The 22,651-nt window shown below is 36.9% G+C and overlaps 1 long non-coding RNA gene across 3 annotated transcripts in view; it reads right to left on the bottom strand.

Annotated features, from left to right (window-relative positions):
- LOC131419147 (uncharacterized) overlaps positions 1-22,651 on the bottom strand; it is a 122,903-nt gene that overhangs the window by 90,246 nt on the left and 10,006 nt on the right. For all 3 annotated transcript variants that reach the window (XR_009223152.1, XR_009223151.1, XR_009223153.1), the window contains exons 2-3: positions 10,176-10,367; positions 8,779-9,173 (exon numbers count right to left, since the gene is read on the bottom strand). This is a non-coding gene — a long non-coding RNA (uncharacterized LOC131419147). The remainder of the gene's footprint in view (positions 1-8,778; positions 9,174-10,175; positions 10,368-22,651) is intronic.

Here is a 22,651-nt window from a genome sequence, read left to right as displayed (position 1 = left end):
TTTATTATTTGGCTTTGTCTTGACTCCCCTCCCACTCTCACACCCACCCTTCCCCACAAACACACCCAAAGTCTTGCTCACAATGTGATTTGGCCCCAGAACATTTAGGAGAGAGAAGCTGCATATGCTACAAGCCATTTTTGGACTTACAGAGGTGTGGAATAGATAACATGCTCTATTTTGTCAGTGTTGACTTGAGGGCTCACCCTAGAGAGCTGAGAACATCTCTTTTTTTCTCTACCTCCCAAATATTATTTCTGTACTCCTATCTTTCAGTGAGTTTTCACTCTAACTGAATCCAGATATGATTCTCATTTTGTTATGCTTTAGCAAAATGGGACAATTGACATGCAAGTCAGGGAAATGCAGGATGTTATTTTCTTTCTTTCTTTTTAAATCCCAAGGCTGTGCAGTGCTAATTGCTCTACGTAAGAGGAATCTCCTGATTGCTAGGTGACAGGTGAGGTGCCAGGGGTGAGGACAGCAGGGGATGCTTTTACAGACCTCAAGGTGAGCTCTTCTTCTTGTTTGCCCCATGCTTCCCACCAGGCCCAGTGGTAAAAGCACATTACTTTCTTCTTCAGTGCAATGTCAGGGTTGTTTATAATTTATTATACTTTTTTCTTACATACAACTTTCCATTACTTGAAATAACTAAAGGATGACTAATTCCTCAACATTTTTGCTGTGTGCAACACATAAGTTGAGTTCTGAAGTACATTGCTCCTGGTATTTGTGTGAAAGTATCTGCTACCATCTAACTATCTGCTTCCATCCAAGGCTACCTGGTATGGCCTGTTATAAAAACAGGCCCATTTTAGCAAAAATGAATTATAATGACACTTCTGCTTTTCTTGAGCTCACAATATGATGGTAGATGGGAGAGGTGATATTGACATGTATAATTGTGACATTGTACAATATTGACATTGTATAATATGGACATTGCATAATCTCTCTCTTTTTAATTTTTGACAACATGACACACATTTTGTATATTATAATATAAAGGGTGAAGTCATGTTAGGTAAAGACAAACATCATGACAATATGCTGTAATTGCCATTAAAGTGGTTAACAATAGTTGGTTCTCTCTCGTCTTTCAACCACGTGATAGTATTGTAATGAACCACCCCTCTGAACTCAGCTGTGGCCATATGATTTTCTTTGGCCGATAAAACATATGTGTAAGTGATGTGTGTTACTTCTGAACAGAAGCTTCAAGAGTTAGTATGTGCTTCACCACTTTCTCTTTTTCTTCTGTAAAAGCAACACGCGCTGCCCCAGAGCATGGCTGCTCTGTTGGCTGGGCTCTGAAATGAGGGTGATGTAGAATGCAGCTCTCAGCAGCCCTCAGCAGATGTGCCCAGTGAGTAAGAACTCAGCCTTTGTTGGGTTTAGTCTCCGAGATTTCATTTCCTTGTTTTCATCACTTCACTGCAATAATTGTACACTATTTACTTTCTTCACATATCTTCTCTAAATCCTAAGAAAAAATTTACAGGGATGGCCAGATTTTAAGATAATTTCCCACTGACTGCGGATATGAATCCAGAACTTTAATATTTAATCTAAGGTTTACCCACTAAGATTTAGCCATAGTAGGAGGACACTTCATTTACTGTTTCCCTATAGTAGTGAAGGGATATTTTACAGCTTATTTCCTCAAACCAGGCCTGCCCTTCCTTCTAAAACAAAGTGTTCTCACTTTCATTCAAGTAACTTCGAATTTCTTATGTACCACATATCCCCACTGTCAAGGCAAAGAAAGAGAAACTGTAATGAACTCCATTGGTACTAAAATGCAACAAACTTTATTTTAATAATCTGTATAACTAAATTGATATTTCCCATTACCTGTTTAGAATGAAATTGAATTTATTGCTCATAGGCAAGCAAAAAGACTCATAAGAATTTCTCAATTTACCTTCATGTATGGACTTTCAAGTTCTCTATAAATCTCCCACCATTACAATCTGTTCATATTCTCTCCAAAATAATGCAAGTCCATTTCCCAATACTTACCAGTGTCTGTTTCCCAGCTGATGCTCAATTGACATTTCTCAAATAAAAGAATAAGTCGTTTATTTATTTGAAACTACATGAAGACAAGAAAGAACAGCTAGGCCAGTAAGTATTCAAACTCATCTTTATGTAGAAATGTCGTGTTTGCTTGCACTGTAAATGCACTTTGCTTTTTCTGTAAAGAGTCCTGTGTCTTCTGGTTACCCCGAATGCTTGCACCTGACCTTGAATCTTTATGCTGCATCTTGGCTATACTTTGCCCATTTTAAGGTTGATCAAGTATGTAAACCCAATCAATGATTTCATTCCTGATGGAATACCCTTAACATCTGCCTGAGTTGGTGAATGGGATAGGCATGATGATCATATTTTAATGATCAACAGAACAGTGTCAAGGCGATTAGAGTAAGAAGCAAACATCTGCATTTTGGCCCAATAATAGGAGGTTGGCTAAACGTGACACAGAATGTGTTCGAGAAGATCGGCCATGACTTGTCCCAGGATCACCTCCCATCATTCTTGGGAAGGATTGCTTGAGGAGAGCCTAAAAATGAGACCGAGCCCTACCTTGCTTCCAGACATATATATTTTGTTGTTATTCTTTATGTTCTTATTGCTTAATATAACAAACCCCATTTACACTGAAAAGGATAGTAGAGGTGTTATTTTGTTTTCAGCAACAAAGGATTAGCTGATTCACATGTTCCCTCAACAGTAGCTCTAAAATAGAACCCTCCTGAATCCCTCTTAACAGACTAAGAGCAGGAGAACAAAGCTATGAGCATACACTGGAAACTTTTGTGATGAAGAGGCTTAATAGCAATTAAGAGCATAGGCTCCAGAGCCATCAGGCCCAGTTTTAACTCTTAGCTCTTACTAGCTGGATGACTTCAGATACATGACAAGCCTCAATGCCCTTATCTGTAAATGTGGATAGAAGTGTGTCTAATTAAAGGGCTATTTTGAATAATATATGATAGAATGCTTGTAAGGTGCTTGAGTGCCTGGTACATATGAAGTGTTCAATAAGGGTTCACTTTAATTTTTTATGTTAATGCTGTTTTGTTTTGATTATTATTATAAATAAAAGCCTGATGCCAGAGCTGGAACTAGTTTTTAGTAGCTAAACAAAGGAGGGGACTCTGGCCCTTTATCTAAAGAGTCAAGGACTAGGGCAGAATCATGTAAATAGTGCGTCTCTCATCTCAAATATTGCACGTATTTAATACAGTAAACAATCATCCAAAGAAATTGTCATATGATACAAAGGAATAAAAAACCCAAGAATGATCATTGTAGGATGAAGTTAGGTGCGGGGCGGGTGTGGGGTTGGCGGCAGTGCTTTTGGAGATGGCAAATTCTCAAGCTAAGAAAGTGTTATCAGATTAAATAAAAATTGCTAGAAGATAAGGGCCATGTCTTCTTAATTTGTGACTATTGCAGAGCCACAAAGCACAGAGCTTTATGTATCTGTGTCTGTGTGTATATGAATGCTTTTGACAAGGAATTGAGATGTTAAAAATTTATATTAAAGTTTTCTTAAGTAACTGAGACAATTGACTATATAAAATTAAAATATTTAATTATGAAGAACAGATGAAAAATTATATCCCTTGCTTAAGTGATGTGCATATGTGTTGGTACATTGAGTAGGATAATTTCACGAATATTCTGTGGTTCTAAATTCTTGTCTTGCTGCGTATGCTTGTCTCATTTAAACCATGATAAACATCTTATTTCATATTGCACTGTAGCTAGAATACCAGAAGTTGCATTTGTTTATATAGATGAGGGCACTCTTACACTTGCACCTTTTCTTCCCAGAGGGTAAAACAGGCTGACAATTTTTATCACACTTGGGTCATTTTCCATGAGTGAGGGTCAACAAGGGATACATGCTATACTTTAAAATATATATAATATTCTGGTAGATTGTGTTTCCAAAACTGGCTGCAACAATAGCACCCAATCCACGTGACCTTATCCATGTGAACTTTCCACTCAACCATCAAGACAGCAAGTCTCTTTCCCTTCCTTTTGAAGCTGGGCTCTATGATTTGTTTTGACAAATAGAATGCAACAGGAGTGAAGGCATTAACTTCTGACCTGGGCTATCAGAGAACAGCAAATTCTGCCTTTAAATCTTGGAAACTGCCTTCTTGGAACCCAGCTGCCATGTGGTGAGGAAGCTCAAATAACCATGTCAAGAGGCCTGCATGAAGGAGAAGCAAAGCTTCTGCCTGAGACCCCAGATGAGCTCCTTGCTGGCAGCCAGCATCATTTTCCAGGTACAGAAGTGAAGCCATTTTGGATGTTGTGGTTATAGCCACTATCTGACTCATGAGAAACCCCAGCTGGCACTACATGGAGCAGAACTTTCCCAACTAAGCATAGGCTGAATTCCTAACTGTCAGAATCATGAACATATAAAATGGTTGTTATTTTAAGCAATTAATTTATTTTATTTTTAAATGCTTTTATCATGGTAAAATCTATACAACAAAATTTGCCATTTTAACCATGTTTAAGTGTACAATTCAGCGGCATTAGTTATATTTGCAATTTTATGCAACCATAACCAGATCAATTTCAAAATCTTTTTCATTACCCCAAACAGAACCCTTGAACTCCTTAAGCAATTTCCCCCAATTCTCCCTCTCCCCAGCCCCTGGTAACCTCTAATCCACTTTCTGTCTCTATGAATTTGCCTACTCTAGATATTTCTTACAAGAATCCTACAATAATTGCCCTTTTGTATCTGGCTTATTTTATTTAGCATAATGTTTTCAATGTTTATCCATGCTGTAGCATGTGTCAGAACTTCATTCTTTTTATGGCTGAATGATATTTTATAACATATATACCACATTTTTGTTTATCCATTCATCTGTTGAAAGACACTTGGAATGTTTCCACCTTTTGGCTATTGCAAATAATGTTGCAATGAACATTGGCAAGCAAGTATCTGTTTTAGTTTCTATTTTCAATTCTTTTTAGTATATTCCTAGGAGGGGAATTGCTGGGCCATTTGGAAATTCTATATTTAACTTTTTGAAGAACTGCCACAGAGTTTTACGCACCAGCTGCGCCATTTTACATTCTCACTAAGCCACTAATTTGGAGGATACTTTGCTCCACTGCAATAAACAGTAAAACAAGTACTACGTTTAACAACACTGCTACTACCTTAGAAGCTCCTGAGGTATTACCTAAAAAATCCTGGAATTAGAGAAATAAAACTAGATGAAACAGGTTCCCAACTATATGAAACGTTTCTATATGAAAGTTCTCCAACTGCTTGCAAGGTCTAAACCCAATAAGAACATCTATAGAGTTTTATCAAATACCTTTAAGAATACATAAAGCAATTCATTTATGTACAATATCTACTGTCAATAGTGCAGTTCATCTAACACCACACACGGAACATATTAAATTATCATCTGGTACTAAATTCGCCCTTGTGGTATTTGATAACCTGCATAAATCTTCCGTTTTTTCCTACTTGTCTACCCAGTACTCTACTGTTCTCACAGCTCCTTAGTATAAGAATTTCTTATTTTCTGATGTATAAAAGTTTCTTGGCTTCAAGCAGAAGGAGAAGGAAAAGAAAAATAATTAGTGTCCTAAAAGATTTATTAATAATAAAAGGGCTCAAATAAATTTGTGAACATTGAATAATATTATACCCTTGAAAAGTCACCATACGTATTAACGTATTAAGTATTCCAAGAGTTTTATAGGGAAAAAATTGTTTAACTTTATTTTTACCCAATGTTTGCCAAAATTTTTATGGCCATGAAACTCTATTTTCACAGACATCTGTTAACATGCCAAAGAATATAAATTTGATCCTCTAGGGTATGTCAAAATCAGAAATTTTCATTGTTTTTGGAATTTTTTCCCTAAAATATCATTCAAAAATACCCAGATCAGTTTATCACACAGTCATAATCTGGATGCTAAAAACCTTGTACTTCTAGAATAAGCATGATGTTTCTAGCAATATTAAGAGCTAAACAGTTATCAGGGTTATGTGAATTAATACCTCCTAGGTAAGAGCAAACTGCTGGCAGTATGTATATCTCTCAGGTTTTTTTGGCAGCAACAAGAGAAGGAGAGGAACGTGCATAGCAGAGGGAGCAAGGAGAGGGTGGATTGGGGATGGAGGTGGAGTTAGAACCACAGAGTTACTCTAAAGCAGTGGTTTGAAACTTTTGCTGCATATAGAATTACTTGGGGAGCTTTCCCAAATCTCAATGCCCACGCCACATCCCAAACCAATTAAATTAGAAGCTCTGGCCCAGGTAAGCGTATGTTTTAAAGCTCCCCAGGTGAACAGTAATGTGCAGCCAAGACTAAGAACCACTATTCTAAAGTGATTAGGATAACGGAAGAAACATAGTGAAAGTCATATGCAAACATTCTGTCTTTTTTTTTTTAATTTTTGTTTATTGCAGTAACATTGGTTTATAACATTGTAAAAATTTCAGGTGTACATCATTATACTTCTATTTCTGCATAGATTACATCATGTTCACCACCAAAATACTAATTACAACCCATCTTCACACACATGTACCGAATTATCCCTTTCACCCTCCTCCCTCCCCCCTTCCCCTCTGGTAACCACCAATCCAATCTCTGTCTCTATGTATTTGTTTATTGATGTTATTATCTACTACTTAATGAAGGAAATCATACAGTATTTGACCTTCTCCCTGTGACTTATTTCACTTTGCATTATACCCTCAATGTCGATCCATGGTGTCACAAATGCCTGGAAATCACTATCAGGGAAATGCAAATCAAAACTACAATGAGATATCACCTCACGCCCGTCAGAATGGCTATAATTAACAAGACAGGAAACAACATGTGTTGGAGAGGATGTGGAGAGAAGGGAACTCTCATACACTGCTGGTGGGAGTGCAAACTGGTGCAGCCACTATGGAAAACAGTATGGAGATTCCTCAAAAAATCAAGGATAGAACTACCATACGATCCAGCTATTCCACTGCTGGGTATTTATCGAAAGAACTTGAAAACACCAATTTGTAAAGGTACATGCACCCCTGTGTTCATTGCAGCGTTATTCACAATAGCCAAGACTTGGAAGCAACCTAAGTGCCCATCAGGGGACGAATGGATAAAGAAGATGTGGTATATATACACAATGGAATACTACTCAGCAAACATTCTGTCTTTAGGAGATAATGTCAGATCCCTGTGTTAGACATCAAGAATATTTTAGAAAGTTTTCCTACCTGTCAGAATAATCCATGCCAATTTTCTTTAAATATTGGCTTCCATATGATGGCCAGTCATACGGCCTTGATTGGCCTTGGTGAACTTGATTTCTCTTAATGCCTTAGAGGCAAAAGGGTGAGTGCAGAGGTTCTCCAGCTTTCACCCATACGGTTTTCACTTGGGGGGCTGTTTTAATTACTTGCTACAATCAAGAGAGAATTTCTGATTTTTACACTTCTTGATATTTTGAATACTTTGAAAATAAGTAAGAAGGAAGAAATTCTCTATTTTCCCAAGGTACAACTGAGCTTGGTTTTCAAAATGGGCATTATAGTCAATGAATAAGCAAGCATCCAGTGACGATACTAACAATGCCATAATGTATTATGCATGGATACGTACGTATAATGTATACGTATGACCACATTGGTTTCAACCCTCTGTCTGTGAGATTTCTTCACTGATTCTGAAAGTATAAGACTGTACCAGCCCCAACTCATATTTTGGGGAGGTAGACTAGACAGTTTTGTCATCAACTGGGTGTTACGCTTCTTAGGGAAAACGTTTACAGGCTTTTTACATTTCAGAAGTTCCAGAAGGAATATCAAATTCATTCAAAAGTCTATCTTAGACTGAGAAGCACATAATATTATATCCTCTATAAACACTGTATTAGGCTCAAGTAACATATGTTAAATGTTAAACAAAAATTATAAGATTAATTAAAAGAAAAATATTAATTACAACATTCAGCAACACATAAATTTTTATATAAAGTCACTAACTACCTATAATCTCTCAATGTCAACATTTGAAAAATCAGATATTTAGTAAGAAATAGTGATTAAGAATGAGGAAAGATATTTAATACCTCATTGCTACTCTTTTCTCATCTATTAAATAGAGGTAACAATAGGATCTATTTACGGTATTGTTGTATGGATAAAACAAGTTAATATATACATATAAAGCACATAGTATTTGTTAAATAGTAAGAACTCAACAAATGATAGCTATTATTAGTATTATCACTAGACACTCACATGCTCATTAGCTGTAACAATCATCTTGAAAACCAAGCTCAGCTGTACTTTGGGAAAATATACCACAACATTTCATAGGGTAGAAGTTTTCTCAGAGGCCTTGGGGCCATCACAGCTTCCCAGCCCCCATGTACTCAAAGCCATCAGGCAGTAGAGTGGGATTACAGGGTATCCCAGGTGGGGGCCAGTCTGTGGTCAGGACCAGTCACCTCTTTGGGTTGGTCTATTCAGGTCTATCAGGGTGTCTAGAACAGTTGTTGGGTATGGAATGGTGAGTCTGTATAAAACAGTCAGCTGTTGTGCTGACCGTGTGCCTGGAGTGCCAAGTTCATGGCTGTGTGTAGGCTGGTCAGTGTGTCCAGAGTGTTCAGACTTCCTGAGATTTTCTTGGATGTTGGGTCATTATTAAGCCAGTACTCTCAGCTCCAAACTCAGATGGGGACTGGTCAGAGTGACTTACCTGCTCTCTGAGTCTAAGCTGATGAATGCGGCTGGGGCCGTGCACCGTAGGAAGAAGCCAGTGTCTCAGGTGTTGCCCACACCTTTATATTCCTCCTGCAGCACTTTGTGGGACTGGAGGGATGGATGTCTGCCTCTCAAAGGAGGCCGTGGGCGGGGAGGGTGGGAGTGGGCTTCTGCTGAGGCCAAGCCTCCCACACTCCAGCGATCATCTTCAGCCTAGCTGCTTGCCTAAGGAAACCACGTTTGCTCCACACCAACCGCAGCTCCAATCCCACTACTCCTAGAGGGAGAAGACAGGAAGGGAACTAGCTATCGGAGCACTGGCGGGGTCTGGGGAGGAGTGTGTCTCTCACATAGTTTGGGAAATTGATTTTTTGCCAATGTGCCCAGGACCTAAAAAAAAGAGGAAAGAACACTAAATCAACTAAAATTATCTAATAAGTCAGATCTGCTAAAAGAAAAGTTAAAATAGTTCTTGCTGCTCCTGAAAGCGCCGAATAGTTGTGCCTATGACACTCACCAAGATGCCCAGCAAGTTCTCACTGATCCGGCAAAATCATAATTGATTCTTCCATAACTGACTCTTCCATTAGGGAATATAATTGATGTGGTTCTGATTTGCTTTTTCTGTTTGTTTTCCTAACTCGGACATCTATTGTGTAAAAGAGTAGTTCTTATAGCAAAGTGCAATATTGTGCTATCCTTTCTGTATACAAATCGTGGAGGAGGCCTCAGGGTCACAGGAAGCCCTAGATCCTCCAGGAGGTAAGGAGGTGAGTGAGAAACAAGGAGAAGGTGATTAATTATCTACAAAGACACAGCCAAATAATTCAGGTAATGCCTGGAAATAAGGTGTACAGAGAAAGCTTTCACTGCAGACAAGGTGAGGGGCAGAGAGGAAGTCTGAAATTTCGCATTGTTGAAAGATGAACTCCTTAGATGACTGGAGAGATTTAATCACTGAGAACCCTTTCCCAACCTTATCTCAAAATTGCATTGAGTTAGTATTTTATCAACCATTTAAAAAAGTCTCAATATTCACTAGCCTTGCAGTTTTGGTTCCCTCCTCTATGCTCCTATAGCACTCTATTTCAGAAATTACCACATTTTAGAGTGTAATTATCTATTTAATGGACATCTCTTCCCCTCCTCCTCCTTTCGCTCCAGTATACACATGTATGCACATTCTTGCACATACTCATGTGTACATACACACAGAGCAGTGTTGTTAGAAATGATGGAAGAGTCTGAGATTTACCCTACTTGTAAGCTAACAGGTTAGCATGATGGTTTTTCACATATATATTTAGGCACAAGACCCCCGGGTCAGACAAAAAGACCATTTATAATTCATAGCAAAAACCACAGTTGATGTAATGAGGGCTACATATTTACCTGCATGTGCAGTGGCATAAAGCACAGGAGAGAAACCCCAACTTTAGGAAACTTCAAGAGGCTCCTGGCATATGTGCTTATCCATGCCTACTGAAGGAGATATTTCTCATCATCCTGGAGCGTAGCAAACTCCTTTGGGTGAAAGAAAAGGTGTCTCCAAGTTTATTACCCTGAAATGTAAGCAAATGCCTCCTGGGAGGCAAAGGAAATGGCTTTATCTTTTCTTACTTGGGACTTCCACAAGGGAGGAGATGGTTCTACATCTCTCTGGTAGGATACACTATCTCTAGATTCCAATGCTGCTTGTTATTCAAATATGTGCTTTACTCAGAATGCCTGGGCCATGTAGGAGCACAGAAATCCATTGAGATTTTTCTCCCAACAATTAGGATCCATGAGTTGTCTGGCATACAATGAGTTAAATTAATATTTGTTGAGTAAATGAACTTATATTTCAGCAGGAATTAGAAAAAAAGTAAACAGAAATCATATAACTATTCTACTCAAATTAGGCATAAAACACTGTAGTAATATAGACGAAGAAGTAATTAAATCTACTGGGGATGATCCAAATACAGATAGGGTTAGAGAAAGGTCCACTTAGATTGCCCCTTGAAAAGTGATAAGATATTCAAGCAGAAATATGGAAAAGGACACAGAGGATGAAGATTCAGGGGAGAGAGTGTATAATTAAAACAACAAGGTTTCTCAGAAACTTTATCTTCACACATATCACAAAGCATTTGCACATATTATTTATTTCTAACCTGTAAGCCAAGATGTATTATCTTCATTATATAGATCACCACCCCTCTAATCTCCTGAGTTTGTGAAAGCTTAGCTTAGCAGGGATCTTATGAGTCCCCCAGTTAATTCACCTAGGGATGAGGTGACTCGCCTGAGTCACCTTGATGACATCCTTAACAATTGTTGTCCATCCTAGGATGGAATAGCTCAAAGAACTGGAAATTCACAACTACCTGAAGAAGCCCATTCCACCTCTGAGCAGCAATGACCACCAGAGCATGTGCACTAAGTCTGAACCTGAATCTTTCTCTATCTTTGGTTCTACTTCTTGAAGTCATCCGAAGTTAGTGTATGCTGCACTGTACCCTAGGAACCATTTAAGAAGTATTTACACCCCTCTCCACTTTGCAGTTTCTTTTAAAAACCAAACATCCCCTCAGCTCTATCCCTGCAATTCTTCAGATGATATAATTTTTAATCTTCTATATTCCAAGTGATTCTCCTTAAACACACTTGTTAAAAAGGCAGGTCCTCTGTGGCTGTCCTCCAGTCTGGGCAAAGCCAGTGTCTGACATTTTTACTTTAGCATATCAGCATATGGGCATTGATTGAGCTTGGAATCAAATCATATTGATACAACCAAATGTTAGCAGATAGCCCAAGGATTATTGTTGCATACCAATCTATACTCTTAGAATCTATGAAAATCAATCGAGTTCAGAGGAAGAGAAAGAATCACAAAGATGTTTCTGTACTTAATGACAAAAGAAAGAATTGCCATCATTCTATCTGATGAAATAAATTAGCCATTCTCAAAAAAAGAAAAACACAATCAAGTAGATCCTTCATATACAGATATATATCAAGTAAAATTTTAATATAATGAGCTTAAAGCAGTCTCTTATTTATTTCCCTTTTTATTTAGTCTAACTTTTTGTCCAAGTACACACAAGCATTCATGCTGTATCACTGTATGCCCTGTGCACATTTCAGAAGTTCACTTGGTCAGCATCATCTTTTTTGCATATTCAAACTTTCTCTTTCTTCTCCTCAAACTTGTAGTATTTGTGAAAAGCCAAGCCAAAGACATCGCTTATGTAAAATGCAGAGATCTGAATATATATCCAGAGTAATTCAAAATCTTCTCTAGTTAATACATGAGTTGAAGTAACTACTGATACCAATAAATTAATATGAGACAATGCTTAATTCTGCTGGAAAATTGGGCCGTGTTCATTCAAAAACCCATTTATTCAGCACCTACTCTGCGCCATGCAATGTTCTTGTGTTGGGTAGACTCTGGCCTTGCCGGCTGTGTTCCATTCCTCCAGTCTCAAAATAGCTGATTGGACATGCCCATAGACTGACCATCTTTACAAAGTTATTATGTGACTGCTCATGTGTTATGCTCAGTCAGTACTATATGCCATATTTCATCAATTCCAAGATACTCATTTTACCCCACATTTTAATATCTCTGAAGTGGGGGTGTATTTTAAAATTGTTATTATTTTTTAACAGCCAGGAAACAGTCAAGTAAGGTACCTTATAAAAATGCTAAATCTCCAATGTTCTTGATGGCATAGAAGATGATTCTGTATGCAAAAATATGTCATCATTGACTTTGAATTGACAAGCCACTCAAAGATTCAAATTTGAAATGTGAAAAACGTTTTAGGCATATCTTAACTAGAATGTTATATTTTCTGTTTTATGCATGCACAAAAGTGGCATATGATTAAGACCTCTTTCTAAATAAGTTTTTTTTCCATAAATATAATGCAAAAATTCTAAATAAGACTGAAATTATTATGATTTAATTGGCAGGATTTCTTCCTTCTTAGTAGTATATAAAATATTTTATAATAAATATCATCTTAGACTGAAGGGCCCACAACAACTACAAGCAGCTGAGCATTACGACAGCTGGCCAGGAGCATAACTCAGCCTCCCTGGGTGCCTACAGCGAGAGCAAACAGGCCACAACAGAAGGACACACATAGCCCACATAGGGGTCACCCCTGGAACACTGAGAACTGAGGGAAGCACACCGCAGGCCTCCTAAGCCATCACTTACATAAGGTCACCTATCCAAGAGCAGGAGACGTAGCTGACCTACCTAATATGTAGACACAAGCACAGGGAAAGAGGCAAAATGAGGAGGCAAAGGAATACATTCCAAGTAAGGGAACAGGACAAAACCCCAGAAAGGGAACTAAGTGAAACAGAAATGAGCAACCTACCCAACAGAGAGTTCAAACTAAGAGTGTTAAGGATGCTCACTGATCTGGGGAGAAGAATAGATGAACTCAGTGAGAATGTCAACAAAGAAATGGAAGATATAAAAAAGAACCAATCAGAAATGAAGAATACAATACTGGAAATGAAAAATTCACTAGAGGGACTCAAAAGCAGAGTAGAGGATACAGAAGAACGGATCTATGAGCTGGACGAAAGACTAGAAGAAATTAGCCAAGCTGAACAGGTAAAAGAGAAAAGAATTAAAAAGAGTGAGGACAGTCTAAGGGACCTCTGTGACAACATCAAGCACACTAACATCCATGTTATAGGTGTCCCAGAAGGAGAAGAGTGAGACAAAGGGGTAGAGAATCTATTTCAAGAAATAATAGATGAAAACTTCCCTAACCTAAGGAAGGAAACAGACATCCAGTTACAGGAAGCACAGAGAGCCCCAAACAAGATAAACCCAAAGAGGCCCACACCAAGACACATCATAATCAAAATGTCCAGAATTAAAGATAAAGAGAGAATCCTAAAAGCCACAAGAGAAAGTCAAGTTACATATAAAGGAAACCCCATAAGGCTATCAGCTGACTTCTCAGCAGAAACCTTACAGGCTAGAAGAGAGTGTCACGATATATTGAAAGTGCTAAAAGGAAAAAACTTACAGCCAAGAATACTCTACCCAGCAAGATTATCATTCAAAATGGAAGGAGAGATCAAAAATTTCCCAGACAAGCAAAAATTAAAGGAGTTCGTCACCAAGAAACCAGTGCTACAAGAAATGTTAAAGGGACTGATTTAAGGGGAAAAGAGAAGACCACAAATAGGAAAAATTATCTATATCCATGATAAGAACGTAATGGATACAAATGCACAAAAAGGAGGTTAGATATGATATCAAAAACATAAAAGGAGGGAGGAGGAGTGTTAAAGAGTAGCACTTTCAGACAGAGTTCAAACTAAAGAGACCATCAATTCTGTATAGAAGAAGAAAGGAACAGAGAAGGACTACTAAAACAATGAGAAAAAAAAAAGTTTAAAAATGGCAGTAAGTACATACTTAGCTACTTTAAACATCAATGGAAGAAATGCTCCAATTAAAAGACATAGGGTGGCTGAACGGATAAAAAAATAAGACCCATATATATGCTGCATACAAGAGACACACTTCAGACCTAAAGACACTCACAAACTGAAAGTGAAGGGATGGAAAAAGATACTCCACGCAAATGGCAATGAAAAGAAAGCTGGGGTAGCAGGACTCATATCAGACAAAATAGACTTTAAAACAAAAACTGTAAAAAGACACAAAGAAGGGCATTACATAATGATCAAGGGAATAATCCAACAAGAGGATATAACAATTGTAAATATCTACACACCCAATGTAGGTGTACCTAAATATATAAAGCAATTATTAACAGACATAGTAACAGAAATAGACAGTAACACAATAATAGTAGGGGACTTTAACACTCCACTTACACCAACAGACAGATCATCCAAACAGAAAATTAATAAGGAAACATTGGCCTTAAATGACACACTAGAACAGATGGACCTAGTAGATATATACAGAGCATTCTATCCAAAAACCGAAGAATACACGTTCTTTTCAAATGCACATGGAACATTCTCCAGGATTGATCACATATTAGGCCACAAAACAAGTCTCCATAAATTTAAGAAGATTGAAATAATACCAAGTATCTTTTCTGACCACAACGGTATGAAACTAGAAATCAACTATAGGAAGAAAATCAGAAAAGCCACAAATATGTGGAGATTAAACAAAATGCTACTGAACAATGACTGGGTCAATGAAGAAATCAAAAGAGAAATAAAAAAATACCTGGAGACAAATGAAAATGAAAATACGACATGCCAGAATTTATGGGATACAGCAAAAGCGGTTCTAAGAGGGAAGTTTATAGCAATACAGGCCTATCTCAACAAACAAGAAAAATCTCAAATAAACAATCTAACAATGCACCTAAAGGAACTGGAAAAAGAAGAACAAACAAAGCCCAAAATCAGTAGAAGAAGGGAAATCATAAAAATCAGAGCAGAAATAAATGAAATAGAGACCAAAAAAACAATAGAAAAAATTAATAAAACCAATAGCTGGTTCTTTGAAAAGATCAACAAAATTGACAAACCTTTAGCTAGACTCACCAAGAAAAAAGAGAGAAGGCACAAATAAGTAATATCAGAAATGAAAGAGGAGAAATTACAACAGACACCTCAGAAATACAAAAGATTATAAGAGAATACTATGAAAAGCTATATGCCAACAAATTTGACAATCTGGAAGAAATGGATAAATTCTTAGAATCATACAACCTTCCAAAACTGGATCAAGAAGAAGTAGAGAATTTGAATAGACCAATCACCAGTAAGGAGATCAAAACAGTCATCAAAAACCTCCCCAAAAATAAAAGTCCAGGACCAGACGGCTTCCCTGGTGAATTCTACCAAACATTCAAAGAAGACTTAATACCTATACTTCTCAAACTCTTCCAAAAAATTGAGGAGGGGGGGAAGCTCCCTAACTCATTCTACGAAGCCGACATTACCCTGATACCAAAACCAGACAAGGACAACACAAAAAAATAAAACTACAGGCCAATATCACTGATGAACATCGATGCAAAAATCCTCAACAAAATACTAGCAAATCGCATACAACAATACGTTAAAAAGATTATACACCATGATCAAGTGGGATTTATTCCAGGTATGCAGGGATAGTTTAACATTAGCAAATCAATCAACGTAATACACCACATTAATAAAATGAAGAATAAAAATCACATGATCATCTCAATAGATGCAGAGAAAGCATTTGACAAGATATAGCATCCATTTATGATAAAAACTCTGAATAAAATGGGTATAGAAGGAAAGTACCTCAACAGAAAAAAGGCCATACATGAGAAACCCACAGCTAATACCATCCTCAATGGTGAAAAACTGAAAGCTATCCCTCTAAGAATGGGAACCAGACAAGGATGCCCACTGTCACCACTCCTATTTAACATAGTGCTGGAAGTCCTAGCCAGAGCACTCCGGCAAGAGAAAGAAATAAAAGGGATCCAAATTGGAAAGGAAGAAGTGAAACTCTCACTATGTGCAGATGACATGATATTATATATAGAAAACTCTAAAGAATCCACCAGAAACCTTTTAGAAGTAATAAACGAATATGGTAAAGTTGCAGGATACAAAATCAACATACAAAAATCAGTTGCATTTCTATACACTAACAAAGTAGCAGAAAGAGAAATTAAGAATACCATCCCATTTACAATTGCAACAAAAAGAATAAAATACCTAGGAATAAATTTAACCAAAGAGGTGAAAGAGCTGTACACCGAAAACTATAAAACATTGCTGAAAGAAATTGAAGAAGACACAAAGAAATGGAAATATATTCCATGCTCTTGGATTGGATGAATTAACGTAGTTAAGATGTCCATACTTCCTAAAGCAATCTATAGATTCAATGCAATCCCTATCAAAGTTCCAACAACATTTTACACAGAAATAGAACAAAGAATCCTAAAATTTATATGGAACAACAAAAGACCCCGAATAGGTAAGGGAATCCTGAGAAAAAAGAACAAAGCTGGAGGTATCACACTCCCTGATTTCAAAATATACTACAAGGCTATAGTAACCAAAACAGCATGGTACTGCCACAAAAACAGACACACAGATCAATGGAATAGAATCAAAAGCCCAGAAATAAACCCACACATCTATGGACAGCTAATCTTTGACAAAGGAGCCAAGAACATACAATGGAGAAAAGAAAGTCTCTTCAACAAATGGTGTTGGGAAAACTGGATAGCCACATGCAGAAAAATGATAGTAGACCCTTACCTTACACCATACACAAAAATTAACTCCAAATGGATTAAAGACTTGAATGTAAGCCCTGAAACTATGAAACTTCTAGAAGAAAACATAGGCAGTATGCTCTTCGATATCAGTCTTAACAACATATTTTCAATCACCATGTCTGACCAGGCAATAGAAACAATAGAAAAAATAAACAAATGGGACTACTCAAACTAAAAAGCTTCTGCACAGCAAAGGAAACCATCAACAAAACGAAAAGACAACCTAACAATTGGGAGAAGATATTTGCAAACCATACATCTGATAAGGGCCTAATCTCCAAAATATATAAAGAACTCATGCATCTCAACAACAAAAAAACTAACAACCCAATTTAAAAATGGGCAAAAGACTTGAACAGACATTTCTCCAAAGAAGATATACAGACAGCCAACAGACACATGAAAAGATGTTCAAAATCATTAACTATCAGGGAAATGCAAATCAAAACTACAATGAGATATCACCTCACGCCCATCAGAATGGCTATAATTAACAAGACGGGAAACAACATATGTTGGAGAGGATGTGGAAAGAAGGGAACTCTCATACACTGCTGGTGGGAGTGCAAAGTGGTGCAGCCACTATGGAAAACAGTATGGAGATTCCTCAAAAAATCAAGGATAGAACTACCATATGATCCAGCTATTCCACTGCTGGGTATTTATCCAAAGAACTTGAAAACACCAATGCATGAAGATACATGCAGCCCTGTGTTCATTGCAGCGTTATTCACAATAGCCAAGACTTGGAAGCAACCTAAGTGCCCACCAAGGGTCGAATAGATAAAGAAGATGTGGTATATATACACAATGGAATACTACTCAGCCATAAGTAACGATGAAATCCAGCCATTTGTGACAACATTGATGGACATTTCGGGTATTATGCAAAGCGAAATAAGTCAGAGGGAGAAGGTCAAATACCGTATTATTTCCTTCATTAAATAGTAGATAATAACAACAATAAACAAACACATAGAGACAGAAATTGTACTGGTGGTTACCAGAGGGGAAGGGGGGAGGGAGGAGGGCGAAAGGGATAATTCGGCACATGTGTGTGGTGATGGGTTGTAATTAGTATTTGGGTGGCGAACATGATGTAATCTATGCAGAAATAGAAGTATAATGATGTACACCTGAAATTTATACAATGTTATAAACCAATGTTACTGCAATAAATAAAAAATTAAAATAAATAAATAAATAAATAAATAAATAAATAAATAAATAAATAAATAAATATCATCTTAGAGTCAATGAAAAAAGTATATAATGCAAAATGATATTGGGGACATAAAATAAAATTGTACCTGGAATGCAAATATTAGAGCCAAGAGTCAAGTTTGCATATGGCATGTTTAGCATCCATATAAAGTAGCAGTCCTGAGTTTTGAGGTGAGATGTTTTGGAGTTAAAAGTTTGATAAGCTGTCATCCATGGCTTTGCCAGTCTGGGAGGACCTCACTCTCTACAGGCAGATTGCCATCAATGCCAAGCACTGTCTCCCCGGAGAAAACCTGGGAGATGCAAGAGACTGTGCTCACCTAATGACCCTCAATCTTATATCTCCCTGAATGTTTTCCTGAAAATGTATTTTTGAGCCTACTGTTGTATAAGATATATCCCTCTTACTGCATAATATTAACATATTCCTGAGTAGTAAGAGCACAAACCCAAGCCAGGCTGTCTGGGTTCCTATCTCAGCTTCACTATTTTCTAGCCAGCCGTATGTTCTTAGGTAAGTTACTCCAACTCTTTGGGTCTCAGTTGCCTCATTTGCAAAATAGGCATAATAATAGGATCTACCTCATTGTGTTATGTGCATTAAATGTGTTAATATTTGTAATATTTGTCTGGCATATAGTAAGCTCTATATTAAACAGAAAAAATGATATAATAGTAACTTAGGTGAAAGAGTTACTTTTGACTGGGTAGCCTTCAAGAACGAGGATACACACACCTCAGGTTCAGTCGTCTACAGCATCTTTATCTCCTTGCCATAAACAAATAAATAAAGAAAACATAATCTTTCATTATTAAAATTTCATAATAGTGCAAAGCCATCATTAGCAACACTAATTAGTGTTATTTCCCTCTGCAAATATACATATAAACAGCTTTAGAGACTGGGCAATGTAATTGACCACGCACCAACTCTGATCTTGGGAATAAATCTCTAAGCGCTTGTTTCATTTTTTTCACCTCTTGTTTATGAAAGAATGCAGAACTGAGGGTTTATTGAAGGTTCAAGTGGATTGGGTGTCAGGTCATCAAGGTTTACCAATTTTCAGCTTCACTTGTAGAAATACAATAAAATTTCAATTAAATGGAAATTAATCCCAGTAACAGTAATTAGTCAAAATTGTTGCACATAGTTTTTTCATAGGCATTCCCTATATGTTCCATATATCCCATAGATATGTTCCTCTAATTGTAGCCCATCTAACTTAATTTTCTAATAGCTGCATTGAGTTTTAAAACTCTAATAATGATGTAAATAAAGTCAATCCTTAGGATTTACTTCATTTCTAAAAACTCCTCATCCTGAATAAATAACTGCAAATTGTGTTGCCTCCACACACCCTTCCTCTCACCACCCTTCCCTTTGTATCTATATTTAGAGAAAATTTTGAATATGGAACAGGACAAAGAATCATATGGAGACCACTATAGATACTGATTTTCCCAGTTCCACCTTCTAAGATATGCAAGAAGAGCCTTTGGATGAAGGAATAAAGAGATTATAATCTACTTGCCAGGCTGCAGCATGCTAATTGGGGTAGGTATGTCTTCTCCCTGGCAGGTATCTAGAGCTCAGTAGGGCTTAACAGGAAATGAGACTGTTCAGACCTAAAAAGGGATATACAGTTGGTAGCTAGAAGAGGTTCACTTCTCCCCCTCCATCCATACCCTGCAATCCAGCTATATAGACTACATGTAATTCACCAAACAGTCCATGCTTTTTTACTTTATGGCTTTGAACATACTCTCTCTTTTACCTTTCCCATCACCTTTTCCACCTGGCTAGTTCTGGTGTGCATTTCAAGATTCAGGTCCAAGGTGACCACTCCAAGAAACTGCCCTGACTCACTCACTCAACACCTTTGATTTTGCCCCGCTTTGAACTTTCTAGTACTTTGTATTTCTATCATTATGTTTATTACAGTGTATGGTAATGACTGGTTTACTTCTCTCTCTCCTCTTTAGATGGTGTGCTCCTGAAAGGTAGAAACTAGCAACTAATCCTATGCCTATCATATAATATGACCACACATACATTTACTGAATTCTAGCTTCTGGTGAAGTTTGCAGAGGGACTTTCAAATTTGCGAAAACCCGAACAAGATTCTACTAAAAAATTTGTTTTCTTTCTCTTTCTTCATTAAAATGCTTATCATCAAGCTCTTCCTTTCTGAAATGTTTTCATTTTTAATACCTCATTCCTTTTTCCTACTAACTCAATGCTTCTGCCATAGTGTTTAGCCTAACCAGGACTATCTTGTATGGGTGACTCTGAGACATATTAGGCTATATTATTTACATGAGAGCTTAAAGTGTTCCATTTGATGTGGTAAGCAAAATTCTCTTTGATGTACACAGCAGTCATTTTGCACAAACGAAAGCTTTTTCATCAGCATATATTGTACTGATTTTCAAGTTACAAGGAAGATTTTTGAACACCACCAGCTGAGAAGAAATTTGTGTTTTGTTTTGTTTTGTTTTGCGTATGTTTAGCCTCTCCTCCTTATCCTCATTTCCCTGTGGTTTTTCCCCCTATTTCATATTGACTTTCCAATTCCCTATCTTTCTCATAATTTCATGAGTGAGCATTCATAGGCTCATCACTGCATCCCAGAAGGACACATAGGAATTATCGTAATCAACTTACTTAAAAGGCCAGATAAAGGATGAGAAACTGCCTTTGAAAAGAAAAAGAAGAGGATTTATTGCTGGATCCTTTAATGCCTCATTCTATTTGCAAATACTCTGTACATATCACTACTGTCTGAAGATGAATTACTTGAAGCAAGGAAAAGGTATTTGTTTTTTTCTTATCTCTCTAAACCAAAGCTGAATTTTTCAGATTGGCCAATTGGTCCTATGTCTTTCACACTTGCTTTTTGCAGTATTATCATACTGCAGTTTATTCAGAACTGCAGATGCACACATCACACTTGGGGACAAATAGATGACTTATTTGGGTATTGAATCTTTAATGATGCTTCTTGGAAGAGATTTCAGAGGGCAGCTTTGAAAAGTTACCAGTCAGCACAGTAATGAGATGTTGTCTTTAATTCAGTGTTGAACTAAGATGAAGGGAGCTAGTAAGCAGTTGTTTCCATGGAGCAGGATTTTAAAGCAATCCCAAAGTAATACTCACAAGGATTTCAAAGCCAACTGCACGTTTTTCCAATATCAAATTTTAAAAATTTCTCCTCACCATCACCTCCGTATTTTTCTAAAGCACATTCTAAAATCGTAGTATTTCCATAGATTATTGAAAGTCTTTTTTCCAAGAGCGTTTAGTTTTTAAACTCTAAATTAACTCATTCCCCGTTTGAGAAATGGTTGGCTTTGTTAAGAGCAGATTTCTTAGGCTGTGTCAAAACAGTTAAAAAATTTTCATTTAGCAGATATTTTCATATCATGTTGAACTATATGAAAGTGCCCTTTTTCAGGTAAGAAACAGTTGAATATTGGCAACTTTATGTGGTTCAACCTTGTGTGTGTGTGTGTGTGTGTGTTATTTTGGATTGTATTTTAACCCAAAATTGTGTAAAATATCAAATAGCACAATAATTATATCAAAGAATACCTACCACTAAAAAAAGTGGTTCTTCATATTTAAAAACATCACTTGAATAAAAATTATTATTAGAAATTAAACAACTACATTATGTAACTTTCTCTATGTGTGTTTATCTACAATATATATATACTCATATATTTTAATTGGTTATACTGATAGAAGCCAGATTTGCAGATAAACCTCAGAAATTTAGCCAGAAGAACAAATCTTATTACAAATATGGTTGTATTTGTACAATGGCAATTGTACAAGTTTGGCAATATGGTTGTATCTCTAATTGGCAAGTAAATTGGATATGCATGCATACAATGTCATTTATTTCTTAGTCAGGCTTAGAATTCTTTTTGTTGCATAGTTATAAAGATGATTATTTATTGTGATTTTTTTTTCTTTTGTTGCAACTCAATACCATGGTTTTAATAACAGCATTTGTTGCATGAATTTCCTTTCCTCAACCTTCAATTACTAGGAACATAAACATCCTCAGAGGTGGAGCGAGGCATAAAAAGAAGACAGCAAAGAAGTTGCGTAATCTGCTGAATGAGCAGATATTGAAGGGTCAAAGGTTGATTAAAATAAGTTTGTAATTATTAGTAGTAGCATCAGTAATAATGATGATAAATAACCAGGTTGGTCTTATTCAACTCGCACACATCTCAAGGAAGCTGAATATTTTAAATCAAATTTTAATTCTTCCCAGGTCACTCTGAAGGAATGTAAGCCAGGACTCTCAGAAAACAAAATATCGCTGATTTCCATGAGTTGATAAA

This window comes from Diceros bicornis, chromosome 20, assembly GCF_020826845.1.
Source record: "Diceros bicornis minor isolate mBicDic1 chromosome 20, mDicBic1.mat.cur, whole genome shotgun sequence".
Taxonomy (NCBI): Eukaryota; Metazoa; Chordata; class Mammalia; order Perissodactyla; family Rhinocerotidae; genus Diceros; species Diceros bicornis.
This window is presented reverse-complemented; position numbering and strand designations above follow the sequence as displayed.